Source organism: Pongo pygmaeus, chromosome 5, assembly GCF_028885625.2.
Source record: "Pongo pygmaeus isolate AG05252 chromosome 5, NHGRI_mPonPyg2-v2.0_pri, whole genome shotgun sequence".
NCBI lineage: Eukaryota > Metazoa > Chordata > Mammalia > Primates > Hominidae > Pongo > Pongo pygmaeus.
The window spans coordinates 24,034,677-24,055,500 of NC_072378.2; the positions used below are offsets into that span (position 1 = coordinate 24,034,677).

Consider the following 20,824-nt stretch of genomic DNA (forward strand, 5'->3'; position numbering starts at 1 on the left):
ACTCTGCAAAGAGCTTTGCACTACAAGAACACCGTCCTGCTCAAGTGGGTTCTTCATTATCTTGTAGCCTATTAGTACTTCTGTCATGTTCAGACATACAAAAACAAGAAATCAGAACCTGAGATCTAAAACATAGCTTTAACAGCACCTCATAGGACTCCCACAATGTATGCTTGAAAAAAATACAAGCCCAGAGCAGTTGTGTGACAGGCCAAAGTCAAGCATCTGGCTATAAGCACAGCCTGGTTAAGAGTCTAAGTCTTGCCATTTACAGATCCCTGATTTCCCCTCGACATTCTGATGTCTAAGTGGAAGTACGACGATGTATCTGGCCAAAATTGCCTTAACCGTATGTTAATGAGAGAAAGAATATAGGTTCCAGCATAAGTATCAAAAACAAGGTAGTGAAATTCAGAATAATTTCAACACATCATCAAGGTTGCTCTTCCTTGCTGTTCAAATGGAAACAAAATACAGTACCAAAAAACAAAACAAAACAAAAAATCGAAAAGCAAAATCTCTCATAATGCAGTTTCTACACAGATAATAGTTTTGTTCTTATCTTCACAAATATCCATAGTGCTATTCAGTTACCAGTAAAAGGTAATGCAAAGAAGACAAATATTGTTTCATGTAACAATTACATTTTACTGAAAGGCAAAGTAATATGACTTGCATAATCTCAGATTTTTTTTAATTACAAAGGAAAAGACCCCAGATCCCCTTTTCATGAACTCTTCAAATAATAAAAGATAGGCTCACAAGCCAAAGGCGGCAGAATAATTAAGATTCATGACTATAAAGAACTAGGGAGGAAGCTGGGCTTTCACAGTGAGAACTAATAATGTAATCATGAAAAAATAGGAACAGCGCCCTGGGAGACAGAGAGGGACGGAGACCTAAGAGCAAGGCTATCTTCCTGTGGATTTCATGTGCAGAGCCCACACGCCACTACAGACTGTCATACTGCTGAGAGGAAAGGTATACTTTGCATTTAAAGAGTAACCCCAGTTCTGAAATTTGAGCAGCAGTTAAGAATAACTTCTAGGAAGGTTACTTTGGCATCTTGCTTGTCTTCCCAAAAAGAACCTGCGTTTTCCGTTTCCAAATTCTCTACCCAAGGCTGCTCTTTAGTCTTAGAGATCTGAACATTGAGAGTTGCATCAATTGCATTCAAAGTGAGTCTTTCTTTCCTACCTTGATAGCAAGCCACATTCATGCAGTTGATGTGGTCACTCAGTAATTCACCTCTTCAAAGCACACGAAAATTCTTAAGGAATAAAAGACATAACTTGGAAGATGATGAGGAATAGTAACCGCAAGGTATACAAGTTGTATGACTTGGCAGCATAAATACAAATTGAGAGAAATAGGCCTAAGAATGTATTTTACACATAAAAAATCTGTAATTGCCTTTTGTGCAAGATTATTAAAGGCAAAAAAAAAAAAAAAAAAAAAAAAGACCATTTACAAAGCAATTAGGTGTTATCCTGGGGAAAATGTAACGTTAAAAAGAAGATTACAGTCAATCGTTCAAAGCCTTTTCTTGTGCCCTGTAGGGTCCTATGCTTTAAATGTGCAATTGAGGAGTTGACCTACTAGGGATATCTGATGAGGTTCCATAAGCCAAGCTGCTGATGGCAGAGGATAGCTTCATTACAGTGTGATAACAGCCTAATTCTGCTGCTTATTACAGACCTGAAGTGCCCCCAAATATAATTGGATATTTTTCCCCATCTGAATTCCAACATCATTGCTAGTCATTGACAAGTGACAAATAGAGGACATACTCTGCATTGCACAGAAATTCCAAGGACACGACACTAAATTGAGGAAAATGGATTCTAAATATGAATAGTCAGGGAAGGTAAAGAGAGATGAACAGCAGAGACTTTTTCCCTCACATTAACCTTGCAATCACCTCGTTTTCCTTAGTGCACTCTTACTCAGCTGAAGCCTCTCATTCTATAGTTTTCTCACATTTGAGCCACTAAATAAAAATCAGGGGCTAATGATTCAGAATACTTACAAATATGGTTCACCCGGGACTTTTCAACTGGGAACTCCAGTCATGAATTCCACCTCCCAAAAAGGACCATTGTACTTGTTATTCTTATTCCCAGGAGTATGTGTTGGCATTTTACATTGAACTATCCATTTTAGATTATGATTGGAAAGATCGGTGTGTAAAGGAGACTAACAGATTTGTCAGCACAGGCTACACTACAATTAATAACGAAGAGCTTTTTAGAACAGTGATGAAGATCCAATATCAGACTGCTTGGATTTGAATACCACCTAGCCTTGCAAGCTAGGTGACCTTCAGCAACTTCCCAGCTTCTTTTTTGAGTGGAGTCTTGCTCTGTCACCCAGCATCTCAATCTCCGCTCACTGCAATCTCTGCCTCCTGGGCTGAAGCAATTCTCCTGCCCCAGCCTTCCGAGTAGCTGGGATTACAGGTGCCCGCCACCATGCCCAGCTAATTTTTGTATTTTTAGTAGAAACAGGGTTTCACCATGTTAGCCAGGCTGGTCTTGAACTCCTGACCCCAGGTGATCAACCCACCTCGGCCTCCCAAAGTACTGTGATTACAGGCGTGTGCCCCTGCACCCAGCCCTTCCTGGCTTCTTAAAACTCCAGTGTTTTCATCTCTAAAATGGGCATAATAACAGTACATGTTAGCAATGATTCAGTGAGATAATCTCTTAACAGCTTAGCACTGTACAAAACACATTGTCACCAAACGTTAGCTTATGTTAGGAAAGTGTTAAAGAGAAAATGAGCAGAGAACTAAGGTCTATTTTTCTTAAGGGATATTCTTTAAAAAATGACAAAATTGTAATACATTTAAACTTCTCGAGTAGAGATTCTCAAACTCTAGCATTCATGAGAATCACCTGGCGAGCTTGTTGAATTTTATCCAGCCCCGCATCCTGGAAGTGTCTGATTCAATAGGTATGGGGTAGAGGGCTGAGAACTTGCATTTCTAACAAGCTCCTAGGTGATGTGGATGCTGCTGGCCAGAAGACTACATACTGAGAGCTGCTGCTATAGCAAAAGGAGAGCGAGCTGATTAATTGGGCACTCACCACGTGTCAGCCACTATGTACCTATGGCATTTACTGCAGTGAAAAGCACTCATCTTTCTATCCAGATATAAAAGCCACATTTCTAAGCCAGTCATGAATATTGCCCGTTCAGTTCTAAAAGATTGACAAGTACTAAGACATTCTCCTGGGCAAAAAAAGTATATTTGCACTTACATACATATGATTGGAATCAATTCTGGTCACACTACTAAATAAACAGATTTTTGTATCTATTAATATGCTTTGGTCGGTGAATAATGTACTCTGCCCTATCCTCCAAGATTTATATGCCAAAGGATTTGTCATACCAAAATAAAAAGAACACAGGGGAATGAAGTGATGGGTCAGGAAATTAAGTTCATAATAAAAGTATCATTTTTTGAGATTCCTTATTCTGGCATTAATCCAAAGTTCAGTAACTATCATTAGTTACAAGTAAATTTTTAATAAGAATTGTATAATATATTCTAATTACTCTTTTTTTCTATCATTATCAGCACTTTAAAAATACAATATGCATAATAAAATAACACCACAAAATAAACTGAAAATATGTTTAAAATTCTCCATGAGCACTTGGGGGAGTGGAATTTTTTTTAAAACTAGTTTAAAATGGAAATAAGTAAAAGGACTATTTTAAACCCTTGAAACTTCACATTCAAGATAAATAATAAGGACATTTCTATCTACTTCTCCCTTTTACTTAAAATATTATTCAGGGCATAATCTTTAAAGCCAGTCAAATCAATAAATGCTACACAAAAGCCTGGTATAGGAACAGGGCAACATCAATGCCAGCTTCATAGTACAGTAACATTCTATCTTATTGAATGTTAAGGTGTAAAGTACAAATTAAACATGGAAATATAAGGAGTAATTCCACTTTTGTCTTCTTAGAATGCATTTCTTGACTATAGTCAATTTGACCTTCATAGCCAGGACCAAGTGAAGCAAGTTTTAAAATAAATGGATAATGGAAAATAAGCCTTTATTTGGTGAATTTTAATATATTCTGCTTACAAATCACTAGTAAATAACTTTTAGAGCAAAGCTTCTTACAAAATGCTTTAGTCTTATTCAAATAATAAACTGCATATTCCTACTAATTATTAGTACCTACGCCTATTGGATTTCTCCATTTTTCTTTCATCTTTATCTTGGATCTTGATCTTCTTGAATCTTAGCCAAGAACATGTTCAAAGAACGCTAAACTCAAAATTCAACGTGTGATTTAACAGGAAAGCCTTTCATTTTCATTTTGTTTCATTGTAAACAAATTCCTTTGACTATTTGAGATTTTTTTCTAACGGAAATAAATGAAATTTGGAGAAAAGTATTTTGGTGGTAGTTTGAGTATTTTCCTTTAACCAAAGCAAAAACCAGAGTTTGTTTTGCTTTTGAAAATAGACATCTATAGATAATTCTTCTATAGTGTAAAGCAAAGTCTAATTTTCATGAAATTCTATTTGTTAGTCAAATTATCCCATTCAGCCCTTTGGACATAGGTATTTTCTAGAAGCTAAGATTGTTGAGACATAAGGAATAGAATGTGATTAATGAAGATTTGCTGAAGAAGGAATTGCAGACACATCCAATGACTGTTCAACAATGGTGGAAGTCACACTCCCTACAGAAATAGCTCTTTACCATGCTGTTTAATACCAGATGCTGCATATGAGCTAACTTTGGGAAGATGCACTAATTTCAAGCCCCTTTTGCCTAAGTAACTATCATTAATTGAGCTCCTTCTATCTGCTAGCCATTGTACTGGAGACACAAGAAAAAAGGCATTGCTCATCCCATCTCCCCTTTATGACACACACACATACACCCTCTTTCTCTTTCTCTCTCTCTCTCTCTCAACCTCCCATACAGAGGGTGTGCAATCCCCCGGGAGAGAAAAGCTACATACTCTGTCCTTTTCCTTTAGTTTCTATCATCTGCTTGTGTACTGGAATTCTGCTCGTGTGCTCTAGCCACACGGGAACTCTTTTAGGTCTTTGAAGGCATCGCGCTATTTCCTATCCCAAAGCCTGAGCATATTCTTCCCTCTCACTTGGGAAACGCTGTCTGCCTTTACCATGGTACACACTGTTCATTCTTTAGGTGTCACATTAAACACTGCTTTCTCAGCAAAGCCATCTCTAATCCCCTATAAGATGTCCTCAAAGCTCTGAGATACTTGCCTTGTAGCATGCATCACAGTAGGTAACCATGTATTTGTGGAAATTTCTGGTGCACATCCATCTTCTCTACTTGTCAACAGCAACATCAAATGGGCTTATCACGTACCATGCTAAGTGTTTGGAATACAATAATGAAGACGGAGTTTCTATTCCATGCAACTATATGCTAATATTAGATGTAATCATCTAATAAAGATTGTAATAAATATTAAGAGACAAATAAGCAAGATTTTATCATTGTAGTGTTAAAGGACTGCTTTAAATAATGGGAAGGTGATGCACCAGGAATGAGATGGTGCCAACAAAAAATGTGCACCAGGCACAGGAAGAGCCAGTGCAAAAGGCTGGGAAGAGCCACTTCTGGTGAAAAGCGTCAGAGGAGGATAAAAGAGCTGGAACTTAGCAAGCAATGGTGAGAGAACTATGAAAGAGGGATGAGAAGGCAAAGTAGGCAATAGACCTTATAGATCTCCACAGCTGAGGAAAGAATTTAATTCTAAACCAATGGAAAGAGTGAGATTCTGGTACAATCTAGTAAGGAGTAACACAAGAACAAGTAGTTCTGCTTACAGAAAGAAAGAATGGTAAAGTACAAAGACCATCAGAAGTGATATATTGAGCCATACCTTAAAGGAAACTTCCCAAGAGAAAAAGGAAAGTTTATTAAGTCTATACACTTGGTCTTTGCAACAGATTTCACAGAAAATTGTATTGAGAAGCAAATGTCCTTTGAAACAAACTCTTAGTGCCCCCGTAAAATAATATCAAAGGCTGCTATGAGCAAAAATAAATATTAGGTTGGTGCAAAAGCAATTGTGCCAACCTATACAAAGTGTCAGCCCAAGTCAAAAGTTTGTTCACTTGTCTAGACCAAGGAACGGCCAGCAAAATGTTTAGGATATTGCTGGGCTACACACACAGCTGCAGTAAGTCAGACCAAGGATGCAGTCGCAAGCTTGGGAATTCTTGGGGCAGGAAAAGGAGATTAACTATGCAAGACACCGGATGCCTGCTTCTAGAGTCCTCTGCTCAAGGAATATCAAAGTTCACGCTTTCCGTTCACTGCAGAAAAGTGAGGTGTTCCAATAATCATCAGGCAAAACCTACAATTGTTCTCAGGTTATGTGACTATATTTAAAAAGCCACCCAACTAATGGAACACAAACAAAAACCTACTATTTTCTGACCCACCCTACACTGTACCACAGTAATCTGTTTTGGACAGGTCATTCCTTGCAGGTAAGATCAATATTAGCACACACTGTCCAAAAGCAAATCAGGCCAGTAAACTGTAAATTCTGTGAGAGCAGGGACCATGTGGATTTGCTCATTAACTTGTCATAATGTTTAGCTCATAGTAGAGGCTCAATTAACATTTAAATGAAATAATACACACCTGATAAAAATAACACTATCACAAATCAGCATAAATGATACATAACATGGTAGCTGAGGAGGAGAAATATTACTTCCCACCAGGGTGCTCAGGAAAACTAGCCACAGTAAAAGAGATTTGAGCTAGATATTGTAGGATCATAATTATGATAAAAATGACTATGAAGATGAAGATGAGGATGCAAATAACAGTTAACTATATAGAGCTAACCATCTAATAGGCACTATCCTAAGCATTTTCATACATTAATTCATTAATCTCTAGTAAGCCTGTGAAGTAAAGCCTATTATCATTCTAATTTTTCAGATAAAAAAAGATTAGATGTGTTTTGATTAACAGAAAAGTACAAGGAGAGCACAATAAGAACAAGAGGTCAATAAACTCAGTAAATTATAAATTAAATTGCAAATTACCCCACCCTTCATTGTCCACAGATACCCTCACAACAGCCACAGAGACAGGGTAAATAAATGATGCCCTCCCAAAGAACATTGGTAGAATCTATCGAATCTGCTGAATTCAAACGGCTTTTTTTTTTTCCCATCCCAGCCTTCAAACATGAGGTTTTTGGAGACACCTTGACAGCTCCTATAGTTCACTTAAATGGGTGATTTCTTTCTAAATCAAACAACCCAATTTCAATGCAGTTCTTAGCTCTTCTATTGGATGGGATGAGCAATGAGGTAAAAGCGCGAAAGGAGAAAGAAAAGAATGATATTCATAGGACAAAGAAATAGAGCAGAGAAACCACTCTAAGTCCAGTGGTTTCTCTGCTGTAAGTTCTAAACACAGCTTTCTCTTTGTATTAGTCTGTTTTCATACTGCTATAAAGAACTGCCCCAGACTGGGTAGTCTATAAAGGAAAGACGTTTAATTGACTCACAGTTCAGCATGACTGCGGAGGCCTCAGGAAACTTACAATCATGGCGGAAGGTGAAGAGGAAGCAAGACACCTCCCCCACAAGGCGGCAGGAAGAAGCAGGGCTGAGCACAGCGGGAAAAGCCCCTTATGAAACCATCGGATCTCGTGAGAACTCACTATCACGAGAACAGCATGAGGGAACTGCCCCCATGATTCAATTACCTCCACCTGGTCTCTCCCTTGGCATGGGGATAACAGGGACTTGGGGTTTACAATTCAAGGTGAGACTTGGGTGGGAACGCAAAGCCTAACCCTGTCACTATTTTACTAATTACTTTCCCCTAGAAAAGTTGCTTAAATTCTTTGGGCCTCACCTTCTTCATCTGTATGAAAGGATTGGGTTGGATCATCTTTAATATTCCACTTGTCTACTTCTATGTAGATTTCTTAGTGAACTGAAAATTAAGAAAGTACATCCGTGTCCATTCAGGAACAGAAATCAAAGCTTCCATATCTGCTGGAGAAAATAGAAGTTGCTGCAGTGAGACTAGCTTCAATTATTAGTTACACCTGCTCCATTTCTCTGTCAATCCTTGACACTTAGCCAGGTGCAGTGGGAGCATTTGACAACCTGCTGTTACCTTCCTCACAGTTGTTAGGACTTCCATTTAATTTCAGTAAATTAAGAAGCTAGTTAGGAATTCACTGTGGGAGAGGCTATTTTTAAAACTTAAGAAAAATTATCACAGAGGTCACTGATGCTGAGACAAGCATCAGTTCATAACTAGCCTTCCCAGGTAAGTGCATGAGGTCAGTGCTTTATGATATACAAACAGCTGAGCAGTCTGGGACACACTTTGATGATGCTCAAATTATTAAACCTTGTTAACCTCTCAGGAACACTCAGGGGACAACTATAAATAATGATTCTGACAGGTTTCAGGATTTATTTCTAAGTTATTATTTAGTATCCAAGAAACAAAAATTGTAGTCTGCCAGCCTGACCAACATCATGAAACTCTGTCTCTACTAAAAATACAAAAATTAGCTGGGCGTGGTGATGTGCGCCTGTAATCCCAGCTACTCAGGAGGCTGAGGCAGGAAAATCGCTTGAACCAGGGAGGCGGAGGTTGCAGTGAGCCAAGATCGCACCATTGCACTCCAGCCTGGGTGACAGAGTGAGACTCCGTCTCAAAAAAAAAAAAAAAAAAAAGGTAGTCTGGATTCAAGATATCTGAGTCCTGATACTGGCCCTGCCGTTGATTTCTTGTGAAATTTTGTGCAAGTCATCTAACCTCAGGAAGCCTGTTTCCTTATCTGCGTAATAAAGGAGTTGAACTCAACATCATTCAAACAAACGTATGGTACTCTACTAGGCACCTGGGAAACAAGAGCGAATACTAGTGTAGTATATTAGTGTATAAGTTTGGGAGCAAAATGCATACAAATAACTGTGCTGGAGCCCAAATAACTAGATGGAGATACTGGTCCTTTCCTTTAAATGCTAGAATGCTGTGCCTCACCTGCTTCACCTATTTATTCATCATCCTAAGTCCTCTTTCCCAACAAAGACACAGAAAAAGGAAATAAACATTGCCCAGAAAGTGCTTGACATACTCCTTCCTTGAGCATACACTTGGATTCATTGAGAAACTGTCTTATGACTCATTCATTCAACAATCAGGTGCTAAAGATGAGCAGAGCAATGCCAGGAAGATCTAGATGTAAAAAATTGTCTTTCTTCAGGAACTCACAGGCTACTGAGAGACCGAAACAAATAGCACAGTGAGCACAATGACAGAGGATTACAGGATGCAATGGAAACACACAGGAATTGCACTTCCCCTAGAGGAGGGAAGGAAGGAATGAAGGAATACCTGAGAAGAAATTCTAACATACTGTTGTTTATTTTATCTTCTTATCAAAGATCTTATTAAAGCTAAAGTAATCCTATCTTTTTTATTACCTATTCATCTGTTTATACGTTTATTTTCTTCCTTCCCTATAACTGTTTTCTGTTGCTACTATAACAAAATACTGCAAGTTTAGCAGCTTAAACAACACAATTATTTTATCTTACAGTTTTGGAGGTCAAAAATACAAAATGGATTCAATAGGCTAAAACCAAGTCATCAGAAAACCATTCCTTCTGAGAAGGGGGAGAATCTGTGTCCTTACCTTTTCCAGCTTCTAGAGGCCATCCACATTCCGGGGCTCATGACCCCTTCCCTCCATCCTCAAAAATGGCATCACACATCTTTCTGTACTTTTTCCTGTAGTCATATCATTGTCTAACTAATTCTGTTCTTCTGCCTCCCTGTTCTACTTTTAAGATTTTTTTGTGGCTACAACTGGGCCCACCTGGATAATCCAGGCTAATTTACCTAATTTAAGGTAAGCCAATTAGCAACCTTAATTTCACCTGCAATCATACTGCCCTCCTTGCCATGTAAACTAACATATTCACAGGTTCTGGAGATTAATGAATGGATGTCTCTGAGGGAACCGCTATTCTTCCTACCACACTCCTCTTCTAGAAAAATTCATTGCAAACAGAAACTTTACCTTTACCCACTATTGTAGCTTCCACAGGTGGAGCAACACCTGGCACACAGAAGATAATAGTTATTTGTTGCTTGAATGGCTAATTGACAATGGTGATACCACACCAAAAATAATTGTTAATTTTTTAATTAAAAATATTGATTAAAAATGCTAACAATCAGCTGGGCACGGTGGCTCACGCCTGTAATCCCAGCATTTTGGGAGGCCGAGGCAGGCAGATCACGAGGTCAGGAGATCGAGACCATCTGGCTAACACGGTGAAACCCCATCTCTACTAAAAATATATAAAAAAATTAGCCGGGCTTGGTGGCGGGCGCCTGTAGTCCCAGCTACTCGGGAGGCTGAGGCAGGAGAATGGCATGAACCCGGGAGGCAGAGCTTGCAGTGAGCCGAGATCTCGCCACTGCACTCCAGCCGGGGCGACAGAGCAAGACTCCATCTCAAAAAAAAAGAAAAAAAGAAAAAAAATGCTAACAATCATCTGAGCCTTTAGCAACTCACACTTTTTGCCAGTACAGGGTCTTGCAACCATGTTGATGGCTGCTGACTGATCAGAGTGGTGGTTGGTAAAGGTTGAGATGGCTGTGGCAATTTCTTAAGACCACAATGAAGTTTACTGCATTGATTGACTCTTCCTTGCGATATTCCTCTGTAGCATGCAATGCTGTTTCATAGCACTTTACCCACACTAGAGTTTCTTTCAAACTTCCGACAATCCTCTGGAACCCTGCCACTGCTTTATCAACTAAGGTTACGCAATATTCTAAATACTATGTTGTCATTTCAACAACGTTCACAGCATCTTCACCAGGAGGAGATTCCAGCTCAACAAACCACTTTCTTTGCTCATTCATAAGAAGCAACTCCTTATCCGTTAAAGTTTTATCATGAGATTTCAGCAATTTAATCACATCTTCAGGCTCCACTTTTAATTCTGGTTTTCTTCCTGTTTTCACCACATCTGCAGTTACTTACTTTTTATTTCAATAGCTTTAGGGATGCAACTGGTTTTTTGTTGTTGTTGTTGTTACAAAGAATGAATTGTATCACTGAACTCTGGGATGTTAGTGTCCCCATCACCTAGATAGTGTACATTGCACACAATAGTCTTTTTATCCATCACCTCTCTCCCACCTTCCCTACTTCTGAGTCTCCAATGTTCTCTGTACTACTCTGTATGCCTCTGCATAACCATAGCTTAGCTCCTACTTATTAGTGAGAATATGTGGTATTTGGTTTTCTGTTCCTGAGTTACTTCACTTAGAATAATGGCCTCCAGTTCCATCCAACTTGCTGCAAAATACATTATTTCATTCATTTTTGTGCCTGAGTAGTATTCCATGTGTATATATACCACATTTTCTTTATCCACTCATTGGTTAATGGGCCCTTAGGTTGATTCCATATCTTTGCAATTGTGAATGGTACTGCAATAAACATATGTGTGTAGGTGTATTTTTTATATAATGACTTTTTTCCCTTGGGTAGATACCCAGTAGTGGAATTGCTGGATTGGCTAGTAGATCTACTTTTAGTTCTTTGAGAAATCTCCACACTGTTTTCCATAGAGGTTGTGCTAATTTAAATTCCCACCAGCAGTGCATAGCATTCCCTTTTCACCACATCTGTGCCAATGTCTATTGTTTTCTGACTTTTTGATAATGGCCATCTGGCTGGGGTAAGGTGACATCTCATTGGTGACATCTCATTGTGGTTTTAATCTGCATTTCCCTGATGATTAGTGATACTGAGCATTTTTTCATGTTTCTTGGCCATTTGTATATCTTCCTTTGAGAAATGTATGTTCATGTCATTTCCCACTTTTAAATGGGATTATTTGTTGTTTTCATGCTGATTTGTTTGAGCTTCTTGTAGATTTTGGATATTAGTCCTTTGTCAGATGCATACTTTGCAAATATTTCCTCCCATTCTGTAGGTTGTGTGTTTACTCTGTTGACAGTTTCTTTTGCTGTCCAGAAACTTTTTAGTTTAATTAGATTCCATTTATTTATTTTTGTTTTTATTGCATTTATTTTGGGGGGTCTTAGTCATAAATTCTTTGCATTGGCCAATGTCCAGAATAGGTTTTTCTTAGGGTTTTCTTCTAGAATTGTTACGGTTTCCCATCTTAGATTTAAGTCTTTAACCTATCTTGAGTTAATTTTTCTATGTGGTGAGAGATAGGGATCCAGTTTCATTTTTCTGCATGTGGCTGTCCAATTTTCCCAGTACTATTTATTAAATAGGGAATCTTTTCACCAGGATATGTTTTTGTCTGCTTTGTGGAAGATTAGTTGGTTGTCAGTATTTGGCTTTACTTGTGGGTTCACTTTTCTGTTCCATTGGTCTGTGTGTCTACTTTTATACCAGTACCATGCTGTTTTGGTTACTATGGGCTAACATATCCCAGAAGACTTAAATATTATAGCAATATGGGAATAGAGGAGTAAGAGTTTCCTTATAAGAGCAGGTGTGGGTGTGGGATGCTGCATTTGCTTTCTATGGATGCTATAACAAAATATTATAAACTTGGTAGCTTTGAGCAATAAAAATTAATGACTTTTAAGTTCAGAAGACCAGAAATCTAAAACCAAGGCATTAGCAAGGTCAATTCCTTCTGAAGGCTCTGAAGGAAAAAATTGTCCTAGGCCTCTCTCCTAGCTTCTGGTGGTTTCCAGCAATCTTTGACATTCCTTTGCTTGTAGACACACCACTCCAATCCCTATCTCAATCTTTCCATCACCTTCTTCTGTGTCTCTGTGTCCTCCCTTCTTCTTACAAGGACACCAGTGGTTTTACAAGATCACCCTAAATCCAGGATGAGTTCAACTCAAGATCCTTAACTGATTACATCTGCAAAAACCCTATGTCCAAGTAATGTCACATTCTGAACTTCCATGTGCACATGAATTTTGGGAGGAACCTATTCAACGCACTCCAGATGCTCTTCTTATTCTATGACTTACAAACACAGTGCTTCTCAAGGCTCCAAATGGCCTCAAGATGGGTGTCTCTGGGTCTACAATGGTCAGAGAACACTTTCTACTATAAAGTTAACAGAGACTCTGCAGACATTTCTCCCCTTTTCTCCTGCATCATGGTTTTTGAAGTACTTCTTGGAAAGAAAATCAGCTACACTAATATAGCTCTTAAAATAATTTATCTTTATCAATAAAACCTCAGGAAAATTAAACCATAAAGATATATTTCCAAAATGCACTATCGGTTTGAATGAAGTCCACAAAGGCTCCAAAGCAAGAATGAAGCCTGGGGTGTGTGCCCGCTCCCTTCAGGAGGCTTTTCAACTCTTGGTAAAAGGATTCCAGATACAAATGGACTGCTGGCCTAGATTTGGATGTGGAAGAATGTAAATAGCTGTTGGCTTATTATAGTAGAAATCTCAAATGCTTATTGCTGCTTTCATTTGGGTGGATTTTTTTATGTGGCTCAGTTTTCTATAGTTGGTGATGGGAGAAATACCTTTTGTTTAGCCTAGCACAGTAAGTCAAGCTGCAGTCTCTCATCAGAATAGGGAGTGAAAAGATGGAACCCCAGGTGGTACAGACCTGAAGATCCTTTCCTAATACAAAACTTAGGGCTTTACTGTTACAAAATATTGGAAAAGGCTAAGTGTTCACTTAAAAAAAAAAAAAAAAAAACAGTAAGGTCAAATCTACAGTGCTTTCCTGGGCAACATTCCTCAGTGCACCATTATTCCCTGTGTTCCTTGTAGCAAGGTGGACAGGTTCACTTATAAAGCATTTCAAGAGAATGAAATAGTAAATTATATTAAGAGTCCCAGAATTACAATTAGAAATTTGATAGGACTCTGTAGACTTTCTTCCCATATAATTCTATGGCTAGCCAACACAAGGAAATTTGGAGAAGATTCCTATAAAACAGATATTAAGAAAGGAAATGTTACCTTTTTGCTACCATCTTTTGTGGGAGGGATCGTTTTATTAATATTGTTAGATTAAAAAGTATATTTGCTATAAAAGATCCAAGACTTTAAAGTCCCTTGGTTTACCACTGTCTGTCCTTTACCAATATCCCCAAAACTAATCTTTTTTTTAACAATTACTAACCACTTTTATTTCTGAAATGCAGAAAATAAGAGTTTCACCTCCAAATCAATGCACAGTGCTTTGCACATACCAGATAATCTATAAAAACTGTTGACATAAATGAGAAAGAAATAGAAACCAAGCTTCAGAAACTCACTGAATAAAACTGACAAAAAGAAGTAACATCATTTATTTATTCAAGAATAGAGGAGTTCTAGTTTTTGATGCAGGAATAACCCCTTTTCTTCTGAAACTCTGCTTGCCGTGCAGGTGCATTCTTTGGAGTGAGAAAGGCAGAATTATTCATACTGTGGAATTTTATAAATTACAGCCCAGAAAAAAAAAAAAAAAAAAAACCCTGATCCATTTCACTTCAAAGCTGTACACTCTCAAGCCGCCTCATACATGTTAAATTTCTGAGTGTTGTGATATGTCATTCTTTGGCCTTCACAGGAAATTTGAGCAACCATACTGAACAATCAATATAAATCCTTTTTCTTTTCACAACATCCAAGCAATATTTTCCAACTTTGTTTTGAGTAACTCAAAGCAAGGTTTTTACAGTTTCTTTGATATGTACTTCTATTTAAAAACTTTTGCATTTCTGCTTCAAAATCTAATTCCCTTCTGAAATACATTTCTAAAACTATGTTCTAATAATACCGATTATAAGAAAAAGCATGCAGAGATAAACGCAGACTTGAGAAATCGATGGCATTTGGAAGATAACTGGAACCATTCTTGTTGGAAGTGACTAGAGGAGTGTTGAATATATAAATTTAATCATTGATTCTAAATTAGTAATAACTGCAGGCCTCATTTTAAAAGACCTATATGCCAACATGTACTGAAGAACAGTGGAAAGGGCAATTTTTTAAAAAAGGGTCAACCAGCTGTGTAATTGTGTTGATACATGAATGCCTCTTCTTTGTAAATTTTTGAAACTTTTTCCTGGAATATTATCAAAGCTAATATAATAACTATATACCCACCACCCAGAATTAATATCAACATTCTATCATGTTTGATTCGGATTTTCATTTTTGTGAAAGATCTAAAATCTACAGATAAAATTTCACACTTCTCTGAACCCCTCCCCAATCTAATCTTTCTATCCGCAGCATTAATCGCTTTCCTATATTAGCTGAGTATGCAATATATATTTTAAGGTATTTGTAATCAATGTATATTTAAAGATAACATTTAAGTGCATACATACAGAATTATAGAGATTTTTCAGTTTACAGAAATGTTATTAAACTCTATGCAACTTTCTACAATTTGCTTTTTGTTTTTACTTTAACTTAAATGTTTTGAAATCTATCCATATATATTCAATATAGTCCATTCAATTTAACCAATGTATTATATCCTGAATAAATAACTGGTTTATCAATTTTTCTCCATGAGAGCATTTGAGTTTTTTTCTCTCTCTTACAAATAATACTATCATTTGCACAATTACATACCCTAGAATTCTCCAAGACATATATCCACAACTGGAATTGTCAGAACATGGTGTACAGGGGTCTTCAAAAAGTTCATGAAAAATGCGTACTATGAAAAGTCTATGCATAGGTTTCAAATTTTTTGCACCAAAATAAACTCATATTAACTTGTTATAATATGTCTAAACAGCATCTAATTTGTGGCACTAAGAAGGATAAGATATCGGTTTGAAAAGAGCCCCTAGCAGAGCAACATGAATTCCGCTAAAATTGAAGTAAGAACACACGTCAAACTTATGATAAAGCATGGGTAGAAGAATGGTGACATCATTAGCTGGGTGTGGTGGTGCTTGCCTGTAGTCCCAGCTGTTTGGGAGGCTGAGGCAGGAGAATCTCTTGAACCCGGGAGGCGGAGGTTGCAGTGAGCTGAGATCATGCCACTGCACTCCAGCCTGGGCAACAGAGCCAGACTCCGTCTAAAAAAAAGAAAAAAGACAAGAATGGTAAAATATTGATGCTTTAGAAAATGTTTCTGGGAATAATGCCCCAAAGAAATCAGCAGTTTACAAATAAATAGCTCATTTTAAGAGACACGAAAACGTTGAAGCTCATAGCGGCAGACCATCCACGTCAATTTGCAAGGGAAAATGTATCTTGCTTGTGCCCTAATTGAAGAAGGCCAACATTTAACAGCAGAAACAATAGTCAACATCACGGACATTTCAGCTGGTTCAGTGTGCACAATTTTAATTGAAAAATTAAAGTTGAGCAAAAATTACAGTTGGCAAAAACATTGCACCCATTTCAGCTGCAGATAAGAGCACAGATTTAGACAGAAATTTTAAACAAGTGGGATAAAGATCCTGAAGTATTATTTTTTTGAAGAATTATAACAGAAGATGAAATATGGCTTTACCACTACACGCCTGAATACAAAGCACAATCCAAGCAATGGCTACCAAGAGATGGAATTGGCCCAGTCAAGAGCAAATGTCATGGCAACAGTTTTTTGGGATACTTAGGGAATTTTGCTTGTTGATTTTCTGGAGGGCCAAAGAACAATAAAACCTTATTATGAGAGTGTTTTTGAGAAAGTTAGCCAAAGCTTTAGCAGAAAAAAGTCCTGGGAGAGCTTCACCAGAGAGTCCTCCTCCACCACAACAATGCTCCTGCCAATTCCTCATCAAACAAGGACAATTTTGCAAAATTTGCAATTTGGGAAATCACTAGGCATTAACCTTACAGTTCTGACTTGGCTCCTTCTGACCTTGTTTTTTGCATGTTTCCAAATCTTAAAAAATCTTTAAAAGGTACTTAATTTCTTCAGTTAATAATGTATTTTAAGATGCAGAAAAGGCCTTTGATAAAATTCAACATCCCTTCATGTTAAAAACTCTCAGTAAACTAGGTATTGAAGAAACATACCTCAAAATAAGAGCCATGTATGACAAACCCACAACCAATATCATACTGAATGGGGAAAATCTGAAAGGATCCCCCTTGAAAACCAACACAAGATAAGGATGCCCTCTCTCACCACTCCTATTTAACATAGTATTGGAAGTTCTGGCCAGGGCAATCAGGCAAGACAAATAAGTAAAGGGTATTCAAATAGGAAGAGAGGAAGTGAAATTATCTTTGTTTGCAGATGACATGATCCTAAATCTAGAAAACCTCACCGTCTCAGCCCAAAAGCTTCTTAAACTGATAAGCAACTTCAGCAAAGTCTCAGGATACAAAATCAACGTGCAGAAATCACTAGCATTCGTATGCACCAACAACAGGCAAGCAGAGAGCCAAATCATGAATGAACTCCCATTCACAGCTACTACAAAAAGAATAAAATATCTGTCAGCACTGCATCGATTTCCGCATCCAGCTCTGGACACTTCCAGTCTTAGCTGGGCCCTTTTGGGAGGGTGTACTACAGACCTTCACATGTTGAACAGTAGGATTCAGCAGGGAATGAGTCCCACATCCTCCTTTCATCCATCATTTCCCAACTCCTCTTCCACCTCCCACTGTCCTTAGGTCTACTTTACTGCTCAATCTGCATTTGGGGGAACCTCCTCCCAAAAAAACTTTAGAAGGAAATGCCTAGCACTGAAATTTTGTCAAGAAGTGGAGGCTCCTGGAACAGAAGGGCTTTCTGAGTAAAAAGAAACAGCCCCCTTGCAAGTTACCTAAGTTGCACTCTGAACCTCCAAAAAAGGGGGAAACTCCTAGGGTGGATGGCACTTGGAAGACCCCTCCCTTCCTAAAAAAGAAGAAGACCACTGCCTCCAGCAACGGGTCAGGACAGTCCCTGGACAAGAAAGCTGCAGTGTTTTGACTGATTCCTGCCTGTTTGAAGAAGGCTGATTCTGTTGCTGCTAAACTAGATTTGTTGGGGGAGATCTGGAGTGCCCTTCCAAAGATTAATAGCCACCCAACCCACTCCCAGAAGAAGGGCTCCCAGAAGAAATCCTCTAAGAAGAACCATCCTCAGAAGAATGTACCACAGAACTCCACCCAAGCTCATTCTGAGAATAAATGCTCCAGAGCATCCCAGAAGTTGCCAAGGAAGATGATGGTGGCAATTGACTCTGAGATGGTGGGCACAGGACCCAAGGGGCATGTTAGTTTCTTGGCTCAATGTAGCACTGTCAACTACAACGGAGATGTGCTTTATGACGAGTACATCCTTCCCCCACCACACTGTGGACTACTGGACCAGATGGAGTGGTATCCAGAAGCAGCACATGGTGAATGCCACACCCTTCAAGATTGCTCGAGGCCAGATCTTGAAGACACTCACAGGGAAGATAGTGGTGGGGCATGCCATCCACAATGACTTCAAAGCCCTTCAGTACTTTCACCCCAAGTCCCTCACCCGTGACACCACCCATATCCCCACTTCCTCAACTGGAAGGATCCTATATCCCCCCACCTGACCACCCAGAGAATGCCACCATGTCTCTGAAGCATCTCTCCAAAAAGCTGCTAAACTGGGATATCCAGATTAGGAAGAGCGGATATTCCTCTGTGGAAGATGCCCAGGCCACCATGGAGCTGTACAAGTTGGTTGAAGTCCAGAATCCCCCTAAAGACTAGCAGCAGTGGGGACGCTGGTGATGTGGGGAAGCAGAGGCAGAGCCCAGGAGAAACAGGGCAGCAGACCAATGGACAGCTCCACCAACTCCACATCTTTGGAAGCTAGAATTGTGGGGAGAGAGAAGCTCTACCCCAGAGTTAATATCCAGTGAAATTTCACCTCTGGTGTTGTGTCCTGTGTCTGGTTAAGTGTCCCATGGAAACGGGAAGCCTTCACGTCAGAACACAGCCCTATACTATTTACTTGTAAATGGTACTAGCCACAGGTGCCCCAGGGTGCTCTGTGCCAGTCAAGATTTTTAACTTTCAAGGGGCAGAGCATGCTACGAAATGTAGTTTCCCAAATTGCCTTATCACTTGGGTAGACATATGTCTCTTTTTATGCCTTTTGGTCTTGAATATTTAACAGCTAAAGTAATTGCAACAAAAAGAAAACTTACAAATGGGATCGAATTAAACTAAAGAGCTTCTGCACAGCAAAATAAACTATCATCAGAGTGAACAGATAACCTCCAGAATGGGAGAAAATTCTTGCAATCTATCCATCTGACAAAGGTCTAATATCCAGAGTCTACAAGGAACTTAAGCAAATTAACAGGAAAAAAAAACACTAAAAATTGGTCAAAGGATATGAACAAACACTTCTCAAAAGAAGACATTCATGTGGCCAACAAACATCTGAGAAAAAGCTTAACATCACTGATCATTAGAGAAATGCAAACCAAAACCACAATGAGATGCCATCTCATACAAGTCAGAATGGCAATTATTAAAACGTCAAGAAACAACAGATGCTGGTGAGGATGCAGAGAAAAGGAAATGCTTTTACATTGTTGGTGGGAATGTAAATCAGTTCAACTATTTTGGAAGATGGTGTGGCAATTCCTTAAAGATCTACAAACAGAAATATCATTTGATCCAACAATCCCATTACTGGGTATATACCCAAAGGAATATAAATCATTCTATTATAAAGATACATGCACATCTATGTTCATTGCAGCACTGTTCACAATAGCAAAGACATTTTATCAACCCGAATGCCCATCAGTGATAGGCTGGGTAAAGAAAATGTGGTACTTATACATCGTGGAATACTATGCAGCCATAAAAAGGAATGAGATCATGTCCTTTGCAGAAACATGGATGGAGCTGGAAGCAGTTATCCTCAGCAAACTAACACAGGGTTCATTTTTCTATTGAGCTCTTTAAGATTTGTAACATATAGTAATATTTTTGTGTCTAGTGATTATTGATATGTGTTGTATATTGCAAATGTCTTCTGTAGTTCATCTTTTAACTGAATGTCTTTTTTTTTTAGCAAAAGGTTTTAAACTTTATAAAACATCAAAGTTTGTCTTTCTTTATAACTTCTTGCTCTATCTGACTTAAGAAATCCTTTCCACCCTGTGGCCATACATATACCAAATATATTTTATTCTAACATTTTGAATGTTTAAGACTTTAATGCATATCTAGGACTTTTTTAAATTTTATAAATGTATCCATTTACAAAAATTGAATTTTATAAATGATGTTACATTTATTTGTAAATATTATAAATTAAATATTACCTATTAATGTAGTTTATATTAAAGAATTAATATATTTTTGAACATTTGGAATTTTAATGTATATTAAAGTATTTAATGTATATTTAGAACACAAATATTTTATACAATTTTTTCTTTCTTTATAAGTTCTGAAGGTGTCTGGTTTAAGAGATCCTTCCCTATCCTGTGGTTATGATATTTTACTATATTTTATTCTAATTTTTGTGTTATTTCATTTTATTTTTTGTTATGGAAAATCAAATAGATTGAACTCGGTGTTTGAAATGGCTATGGTCCCATGCAGGCTTAGGTCTAGCTAAGTGCTCTCTAGCTGCTCTGTTTATTCTCAGACAAAAGTATTTATGTAGATTTATTGGCAGATTGGCTCTAGCACAATATTAGGGCAGAAATACTTATCATGCTGCTAGATTTACTAGGAATGCTTCTGAAGTTTCTTCCATTAAATATCACACCATAGTTTCCTGAACATCTCCTTCTAGTCCTAATTTGCAAAAGATTTTATCATAAATACATGCTGAATTGTATTGATTGCTGCTTATTCTAC

At 38.1% G+C, this 20,824-nt stretch overlaps 1 pseudogene; it reads left to right on the forward strand.

The window, feature by feature from the left end:
• Positions 1 to 18,706, forward strand: part of LOC129038988 (interferon-stimulated 20 kDa exonuclease-like 2) — a 30,876-nt pseudogene extending 12,170 nt beyond the window's left edge.
• The last annotated feature ends 2,118 nt before the right edge of the window (positions 18,707 to 20,824 follow it).